Below are 10,676 nucleotides of genomic sequence, written 5' to 3' on the forward strand. Positions count from 1 at the left end.
AGTGGGAGGAAACCTCTCCAATGGGACAAACCAGAGGCCCATGGTGCAGCGACTCGGCCCCCCTCCCACTCTTTCAGGCCTCCTCCTGACCCCCATTCCAGGCTCAAGCTCAGCTCCAGGTACTCTCTACTTACTGGCCAAATCCGGGTTTCCAACCTGGCCATCAGCGGGCAGTTGGGGGGAGCTGGGATAGCAGTCTCCAGTGGGGCATGGAAACGGCCTCTGCTCAGACACAATTTACACCATCCATGCTGGGGGGGGGGGGGGGGGGGGAGGCCTGCAGTCTGTCCTTGTCCTCATCCTGCACTCAGTAGGTCAGCAGTGGGGACATTTTACCTCTCTTTACCAGGAATCCTTTAGGCATGTCTGTGGCAGAAGCAGTGCAGCCTTTTTAGGGGGCTTTAGAGAGGCAATTGCCCCCCTGGCCCTGTCCTCCACTGTCGATATGGGTTTTATCCATTCCCTATTCCATCCAAAATGGGTAAATATGTTGGCTTTAGCTTTACTTTAACATACATAAATCAATGTGGCGGAGGGTCATGTTTCTGTACTGAGCAGTCTAATAAATTAGATGTAATTTTATCAGACAGGAAGGATGATCATCTCAGGTCTATGGTTGTCTTATGCAGTGAAGGCCAGTTCGTTAGGGGCACAGGGGCGCCGCCCCCCCATCCATGCGTCCGGCCACCTAATCTGCATGCAGGGGTGCCGGACGCATGGAGTTCAATGGGGATTTTTTTTTTGCATCACCTTAGAGCCAGAGGCTCTAATCGGGCGATGCAAAGGGTGGACCCGGGGCGCAGAGCAGTGCGTCCCAAGCCCTCCCATTCGCTATTGTCACACCGATCCTCCTCCTGGCCAATCAGGAAGCGCGTCCGATATGCGCTTCCTGATTGACCGCAAGGCAAACCCCATGCCATTGGCCAGGGAGGAGGCGGGAGCAGAAGAACTGGAGGAGATGCGCCGCCGGGACAGAGGAGAAGCCGCCGTTCGGGGACTGAGGAGAAGCCGATCACCGCCGCTGCTGCTCCAGGTAAGTAAGGGGGCACACACGCTGATCTCTGCATTGGGGGAATGTATGCTGGTCACTACATTGGGGGCACGCACGCTGATCTCTGCATTGGGGGCATGTATGCTGGTCACTACATTGGGGGCACGCACGCTGATCTCTGCATTGGGGACATGTACGCTGGTCACTACATTGGGGGCATGTACGCTGGTCACTGCATTGGGGGCATGTACGCTGATCTCTGCATTGGGGGAATGGTATGCTGGTCACTGCATTAATAGGGGGCACGCTGGTCTCTCTGCATTGAAAGGGGGCACGCTGGTCTCTCTGCATTGAAAGGGGGCACACTATACCTTAATTACTAAAGGCCCCTTTCACACTTTTGCGACCTCAAAGCCACGCAATTTTTTACAGCGTTTTTTGCCGCAAAGCAATGCCTATTACATTTTTCTGTTTGCGCCCCCCCCAAAAAAATTTTGGATCACCAGCTGCCACTGGTCTTATGTGGTCAGATGCGGGCATTAAATTATGTTAAATGTGGATCGGTGTAATTCAGAAATGGCCTGGTATAATCAGTGCAGTAAGCAAAAGAATTCGAAAAACAACTCTGTCCAAAAAACGGAATTCTCAATTTTCTGTGGATCAGGACATGACTGGATCCTTCTCAAGTTTTTGTTGCGGAAAAGCCAGGATTCATATTTCCAGTTTTCTCCATAAATTCTTTTGGAACATATGGCACCATAAATAAATCCAACTTCATCTGGGCAGAAGGAATAGATAAAACTTGCTACGAAATCCTCAGCTTCACTAGGAGTAAGAGTCATTGCTCTGTACCTAGTTTGAGGACAAAGATAGGAATGGCAGCTTCAGGGGTGTATCAGAACTGGCAGAAAAAAAAACAGGCTGGCAGAAAAAAAGACCATGCATACAACGCAAATGGAAACAGCTTTAATATTACCTTAAAACAGCATGACAACCGTACCCTAGAATGAGGACACAGTCAATAAAGGCACAATGCAATGGACAAATACTATTCCTACAGTGCCCTCTCGTGTTAAGATAAGATAATGCATGCCTTACTAAAGGGAACATGTCAAGAGAGATACAGTATCTCACAAAAAAAGAGTACACCCCTCACATTTTTGTAAATATTTTGTTATATCTTTTCATGTGACAACACTAAAGAAATGACACTTTGCTACAATGTAAAGTAGCACAGCTTGTATAACAGTGTAAATTTGCTGTCCCCTTAAAATAACTCAACACACAGCCATTATTGTCTTAACCACTGGCAACAAAAGTGAGTACACCCCTAAGTGAAAACGTCCAATTTGGGCCCAAAGTGTCAATATTCTTTTGTGGCTAACATTTTCCAGCACTGCCTTAACCCTCTTGGGCATGGAGTTCACCAGAGCTTTTTCCACTCCTCCATGACGACATTATGGAGCTGGTGGGTGTTAGAGACCTTGCGCTCCTCCACCTTCCGTTTGAGGATGCCCTACAGATGCTCAATAGGGTTTAGGTCTGGAGACATGCTTGGCCAGTCCATCACCTTTACCCTCAGCTTCTTTAGAAAGGCAGTGATCATCTTGGAGGTGTATTTGGGGTCGTTATGTTGGAATGCTGCCCTGCGGCCCAGTCTCCGAAGGGATGGGATCATGCTCTGCTTCAGTATGTCACAGTACATGTTGGCATTCAGGGTTCCCTCAATGAACTGTAGCTCTCCAGTGCCAGCAGCACTCATGCAGCCCCAGACCCTGAAACTCCCACCACCATGCTTGACTGTAGATGAGACACACTTGTCTTTGTACTCCTCACCTGGTTGCCACCACACATGCTTGACACCATCTGAACCAAATACGTTTATCTTGGTCTCATCAGACCACAGGACATGGTTCCAGTAATGCATGTCCTTAGTCTTCTTGTCTTCAGCAAACTGTTTGAGGGCTTTCTTGTGCATCATCTTTTGAAGAGCCTTCCTTCTGGGATGACAGCCATGCAGACCAATTTGATGCAGTGTGTAGCGTATGGTCTGAGCACTGAAGGGCTGACCCCCCACCCCTTCAACCTCTGCAGCAATGCTGGCAGCACTCATACGTCTATTTCCCAAAGACAACCTCTGGATATGATGATGAACACGTGCACTCAACTTCTTTGGTTGGCCTGTTCTGAGTGGAACCTGTCCTGTTAAACCACTGTATGGTCTTGGCCACCGTGCTGCAGCTCAGTTTCAGGGTCTTGGTAATCTTCTTATAGTCTAGGCCATCTTTATGTAGAGCAACGATTCTTTTTTAAGTTCCTGAGGGAGTTCTTTGCCATGTAGTTCCATGTTGAACTTCCAGTGACCAGTAAGAGAGTGAGAGAGATAACACCAAATTTAACACACCTGCTCCCCATTCACACCTAAGACCTTGTAACGCTAGTGAGTCACATGACGCCGGGAAGGGAAAATGGCTAATTGGGCCCAATTTGAACATTTTCACTTAGGGGTGTACTCACTTTTGTTGCCAGCGGTTTAGACGTTAATGGCTGTGTGTTGAGTGCTTTTGAGAGGACAGCAAATTTACACTTTTATACAATTTGTACATTCGCTACTTTACATTGTAGCAAAGTGTAATTTCTTCAGTGTTGTCACATGAAAAGATATAATAAATTATTTACAAATGTGAGGGGGTGTACTTACTTTTGTGAGATACTGTAAAGGAGGGTCCCTTCTGAATCAATCTATATACATTGCATCCGGAAACCATTCACAGCGCTTCACTTTTTCCACATTTTGTTATCTTACAGTCTTATTCCAAAATGGATTCAATTCAATATTTTCATTAAAATTCTACAAACAATTCCCCGTAATGACAATGTGAAAGACGTTTGCTTAAAATCTTTGCAAATTTATTAAAAAATAAAAACCCAAAAAAATCCCATGTACATAAGGATTGTCGGTGCACAGCCATTTTCAGATCACTCCAGAGATGTTCAGTCGGGTTGCAGTCTGGCTGGGCCACTCAAGGACATTCACAGAGTTGTCCAGTAGCCACTCCTTTGTTATCCTGCCTTCTTTCACGTTGTCATTATTGGGTATTGTTTGTAGCATTTCTAGGGAAAAAAAAGTCTGTAACATAAAATGTGGAAAAAGTGAAGCGCTGTGAATGGTTTCCGGATGCACTGTATAGCCAATCTATAGACAACCTATTTCTAAACTTCTGTTCTAGGTCAATGATTCAATAAATGATTCAAGGCAAAGTACACTCAAAAAAATCAGTTTTAGTTGGACACTGGTGGACTACTTTTTTTGTCAGTTTTGTAGACAAGAAATCAGGTCAAAAGTTTATTCACTACTTTAAACTTAGCTAAAAGAACAAATACAGAATACAGCAAAGATGATGTTAAACAGGGAGGAACATAAGCAGGGCTGACAACGCTGCTTGTGATTTCACTGCAGCAAGGCAAGATTTGTCAGCTCACTAGAGGAAGTTAAGCCCCGTACACACGTACCGATCGTCGGCCGAACGATCGGCCGTCTTTTGTCCGAGGGCTGTCTTGTCTGTTGAAAAGTGCAATAGACTGCACACGAATTTTGTCGGCCAACAACAGCCGACTGCAGAAGTGATGTCATGTGATGGTTAACTTTCCTTGTCTTTTTTCTTTTCTGAGTGCGCTGTCGGCTGTCGGAAGCATCATACTAACAAGCCAAAAATCGGCCGATCGTTCGGCGGCCGAACATTTTCGGCCGACAATCGGTATGTGTGTACGGGGCTTTAGGAGCTCACTGAATTTCTGGCAGGAACAACTGTTTTTTATTTTTTTCTTAATGGGATGAAACATGGGGGAGCCTGCATGTATTGTAGAGATGTACTAAATACGTTCTTTATCAGATTGTGCCCGGATAAACACTTTAAAGCTGAACTTCGGGCAGGTGTAAAAATACCAATGAATACAGTTACATTTTTTTTATTGTCATTTTTAATGTGGCTAGTACAAGTAGCTGAGTCAGGCTTGGCATTAGTCTCGTCATCCCTTATGTAGTAGGACTCAGACTGCTAGAGGGCAGAGTGAGCAGAGAGGAGCTCATCATGGGGATAGGATGAAAACCAAGTTGTGCTGCTTAACTGAAGTAAGGAGAAAACAGGTCATCAGGCAGCCTTGACTATCTGGCAGAACTGTTTAATTATGAAGACTGGGTGGACATTGAATGCCTATTCCCCAGAATCCCCAAAAATATTTGGGGTTTTGAAAAAGTTTGAATCTTTGCAACATCTGTGAACATCTCAACTGCATTACAAACAAATAAGCAAAAAGGGGTGCCCAGATCATCAGCTTACTAATAAAAGCAGTGAGGTGGGTAGGTGCAGTACAGCAATGGAGGGGAAAAAAGGTCCCTTCTAAGGCTTCATTTCCAGTTTTATATGGCGTATACTTCTACACAGTATCTGTGGTTGCATCCCCCAGTCTTCCTTGGCTCAGCTGGTTTCAGGCAAACACTTTACACAACCCTTTGTTGGAAATAAGGGCTGCATGACCAATGATTGGCACCCTCTCTAAGTAACTGGAAACAACTTCTCTCCCAGATACTGTAACATATTGAGTAACGGTCTTGTTTGATGTTCAGTACAATCCAAAAAGTTATATTTTCCAGGTGGTTACTCCTTCAGCGTGATGCACTGGGAAAATCTGAGTCACCAAGGTGAACAGTTGACATATTAATGGTGCGTAATGGAGGTGGCAGCAGCCTGGAGATAAGGTATGGGTGGTCTTCTACGATGACGACACTTTGGGAGGGCACTGGAACAAAGATAAAAACTATGTGGGATTTCAGGGTCATCATTACAGACTCCAGCCGACGTAATGACCAAGGTAAGAGCACCCGCTTTTCACGCAGAGGAATATTGATCATCTGCTTCCACAGCCAAGGTTGCAGTCCTTGGGAATACTTTTAGCGGCATATTAATTGGGTCATTTCTCTAGGCTGGTGACAGCAGGGAGCAGAGAACTATACATATCAAAGGAGAGCCATCATACATACGCAGAGGATAAAAATTAATGATGCTTTCATTACCAATCAACTTCTCCACAACTTTTAGGAAAAGGCTGGCTAGCATAGATTAGACCGGACCAAAAGTAAGCAGATTTCAGAGCGCCTTAAATTCAAGAAGACCTGGTTAAAAGAAAGGGATGCATAGCTATTTGGCAGATGAGGTTTAATGTAGGAAAATGTAGAGTGATGCATTTGGGAGCTAAAAATATGCATGCAAGCGACTCGATGGGAGGAGAACTTCTGGGGGAATGGAGGATGGAGACAGATCTGGGGGTCCTAATAGATGACAGACTCAGCAATAGCTATCAATACAAAGCTAAGGCAAGCAAGGTTAGACTACTAGAATGCATTAAATAGGGTATTTACTCAAGAGAGAAGACTATAATTCTACCACTTTACAAAACTCTGGTCCGGCCACATATTGAGTATGCAATCCACTTCTGGTCACCAATCCTCAGGAGTGAGGTGCGGGAAATAAAGTGTACAGAAAAGGGCAACAAAGCTAATAAGGGGACTGGAGGACGTCAGTTATGAGGAATGTTTACATATGTTAAAACTTATTCTCCATGGAGACGCTTAAGAGGGAATATGAGAATGATATACGAATCCTTCAATGTTGACTCTAGCATTGGGAGGAAACTTTTTATTCTCTGCGGAAGACATGTGGCCACACAAAAAAGTGGTTCAAGCTTTAACTGCATAATGAGTTCTTTACTGTTAAGGTGGTGAGGATGTGGAACTCCCCTTCCACAGTTTGTGGAGAGTGTAGGGAAATTCAAAAAACTCTTAAGCCCCGTACACACGTACCGATTGTCGGCCGTAAATATTTGGCCGACGACCAATCGGCCGATTGTAGCCTTGTTAGTATGATGCTTCCGACAGCCGACAGCGCATTTTCGGCTGAACAGAATCTGTCCTGCAGGCATTAAAATTTTTGTTGGCCAACACCAGAATGGCCGATTGTTTGCCAGTCAGTACAGATTTCGGCCGACAGACAGCAGATTAGCAAGACTGGGCATGCTCAGAAAATAAAAAAGACAAGGAAAGTTAACCATCACATGACATCACTTCTGCAGTCGGCTGCTGTTGGCCGACAAAATTCGTGTGCAGTCTTTTGCAGTTTTCAACAGACACCACAGCCCTGGACAAAAGACGGCCGATCGTTCGGCCGACGATCAGTACGTGTGTACGGGGCTTTAGATGTATTTTTTAGTAGACACAATTTACAGGGCTATGGAAAATGGTAGTGGTATAAACACACACTAACAGATATACGTTCTCAGGTTGAACTGGATGGACCAGTGTCTTTATTCAACCTTACCAACTATCTGCCCATCTCCAAAAATATTGACTTTTTGTGCTATGAATTAAACTGTGTGAAGGATGAAAGGATTCTGTTTGCTTAAGGAAAAAGTAAATTGTCAAACCTTTTCCAGCTTGCTGGGATTTAAAGCTAGAAATGGGTTTGATGTTTGGCTGTCCACGTCCCCTGCATTCAGTGTTTGGATTAACACAGAGCAAAGACATACCCTGTGGACTTAGAAGTGTGGATTGAATCTTTTGGCTCCGTTCACTTTTTAGTAGATGGCATCTGAGGGTAAACTCAAGCAACAATCTAAAACATATGATATGTACCTAAAGCACATCTAAGCAGCCTGTAATTGCCCAAAGGTATAGGTTATAGGTATAGGGTAGAGGGGGAGCCTAGCATGCTGGCATAATTAGGCTATTCTCAGTCAAAACGTTGTGAGAGTGTGCCATGAATATGTATGCCTGGCCAATTACACATCTTTATACATAAAGTTTAGTGTTTGGGGGGATTTTTTGGTACAGTATATTTTTGGTTTCTAATAAATGTTCTTTGCATTTGTGTATTTAATTACTTGTGTGTTGTTGCTATAAATGTTTAATTTAAATTTTTATTACTTTTCTTTTTGTCGTTTATTTAAAAAAAAAAAAAAAAAAAAACATAATGATGAACAGATATTCGGGCATTGCTGCAGGTCTGTGGGTCGTGTTTGCATGGGCACAGCAGCCCATTGATTTGAATGGGCTGTAGTATTTTCATTTCATGCAGGAAAAAGGTTCCCATACCATTTTGAAAATGCAGCGGCCTTAGAAATTGTGCTTTTGCACAATGCAATTTTCCTGCAGTTCCAGCACCCGCAAACTATCTGCTTTTCTGCTGCAGGCGGTTGCGAGTGCGGGAACAGGTACAATTCCTGCACCTGCAGCCACCCACGATAGTGTGAACCATGCCTAAAAAAAAAAAAAAAACTTCAGATATTCATCCAAATTTGGGGAAAGGAAAACTCCCAACTTTGCTCATCTCTTAACTACTAGGAGCACAATAGCAATAAACACAAGGTTTTCAAACCTTTCTGAATGATCGTATGCCCTATGTTTTTATACATAGGCAAGGAATGGCCCCCCACTCAATATATACCTGCTTTTCATTGAAATTACAGCTGTTCTTAGATCAAAGTCACCCAAACCTTGGTAACATGGATATCAGGGTGAGGGGCTGCAAGCAGAAGGTCTTCTGACACAGTGAATTTGCTCCAGAAACGTTGGTAAAATGTCACCATGTTGGCGAAATACCTTGGAGACAACAAGAAATTAAAGATTCATTTTTAGATGTGCAATGAGTTGTAAATGGCTCCTGAGGGTTACAGATCTTTACTAACCCTGGTTAGCCTCATTATTTAACTTTTATTTTCTCCATAAAGAAGAAAAATAAAAAATTTTACAACTGTTTGAAGCGAGAGTATTCAATAACATTTGAACATGCAGAAAAAAGAAAGAGTGGATTTTTTTTAAGTATATTTTGCCTAAGGAGTCCTATATATTAAATTCTAGAGTTTCTGTATCAGTGATAACAGATTTGGTAGTTTTCCTTCCTGCCCTCACACTGTACTGCCCTGCATTAGCAGAGCAGAGTAACGGCCACAACCCACTTTACAATTTCCTCATATAGACTTTTCTGACCAGCTCATTTTACTGAGTGTTGAATACACTGGGTCTACTCTGGTGCCTATTGGACTAAACAGTCATATTTAGATACACAATGGTTGTAAGAGGAAAGTGAAGAAGTGGTAAGACCAAGAAAACAAACCAAAAAGTTCAGTGATTAGATTGTGTGGTCATTTCCAAGTGCAATCAAGCGTCTACAGACAGTGCTATTCCCAATAACATCCTAGCACATGAAATTAACAACAACCTCTTGTATTTATGCTACCATATAGAGGGTCCTGACAGTATATAAGACAAATTAATTTTCATTTTTCTATACAGATGACCTCCCTGCTAAGATATCTCTGTGCTTTGGTCTTCATCATCCTGGCTCTGAGCTTAGCCACATCAGCAGCTCCCAGTGAGCCGCACCACCCTGGAGACCAGGCAACCCCGGATCAGCTGGCACAGTACTATTCTGATCTGTATCAGTATATCACCTTCATCACCCGCCCAAGGTAAGAGGTTCTGCTCCCTACTACTCCTCACTGTTTACTTATTAACAGCTTTTTGGATTGTTATTAACTAGGCAGCTTAGAGAACTTGTATTGATTACTATTATTCTCTGTGGGATAAGAGGAAAACGCTCTCCTACCCCCATCCCCTGGTATAAATAGGAACCTTTGGCTGACCTAAACGTTCTTCTTTATGGGTAGCTCACTAGTACCAGTGACTACCTAGATCCCCCCTTTATATCTGACCACCAATCTAATTCTGGGGGGATCTATAGTCTCAGCATGGTCAGAAAGAAAAATTATAGTAGCTTCCATAAGATTTTACCAAGTTATTCCCACAACTGCACAAAATTCAAAACTAAGATAAAAAGATTTAGACTGTATTCATTCTGTGGGAGTGTGGCAGATTAAACACCAGTGTTCTGTGGGAGTGTGCCAGATTAAAGGTTTGAAGTTGCCATCCAGAAATACAATCACCATGAAACAATTCTGTAAAGCTGAGAGATTCTCCGGGATGCTGGAAAATATATACAGCCAAGTGTTTCACTCTCAGTGTCATTTACTTTTTGCCATAAAAGAATGCCATCCTATCCTTTTTTATTGCACGATTAGCTAATTTTCTCTGAGGAAAGTGGAAAAGAAACTGGCCACTGAGTGTTTGGTCCTACAAATTGCCCAGCTTCCTGGAAAACCTTTGAAACCAGCTCAACAGCTTTTCATCACTTTTAAAAAGGAACCTAAAAAGGGATAGGAGGTATGGGAAATGCCACTGCCCACTTTGGATTAAAGGTGCAAGCTAATTGGCTGCCATCTTGATGTTCCTTCACTGGTTGGCAAGTCTCGAATCTATACAATGCTGGCCTGTCATGTTTATCTTTCCTTTTCTACGTGGCAAGTCATTATTGCAGGGCTGACATCTTTATCCTTTCCCTCTTCTTGACAAGCAAGTGAACCACAATCTGGAGATGGGCATCATCATCCTTATCCTCCTTCATGACTTGGCAATTCATTAGTCTGTAAAATGTTGACTGGTCATCTTTATACTTCCTTCACCACTTGGCATCACCAACGTTAAAGCTGCGGGGCTGTCCTCTTTATCTCTCCACCACTCCTTGGCAAGATGCTAATCTGTAAAATGTTGGCCTGTCATCCTTAGCTTTCCTTT

The sequence above is a fragment of the Pelophylax lessonae genome (genome assembly GCF_965119305.1).
Source record: "Pelophylax lessonae genome assembly, chromosome: 11".
In the NCBI taxonomy this organism is placed as follows: domain Eukaryota; kingdom Metazoa; phylum Chordata; class Amphibia; order Anura; family Ranidae; genus Pelophylax; species Pelophylax lessonae.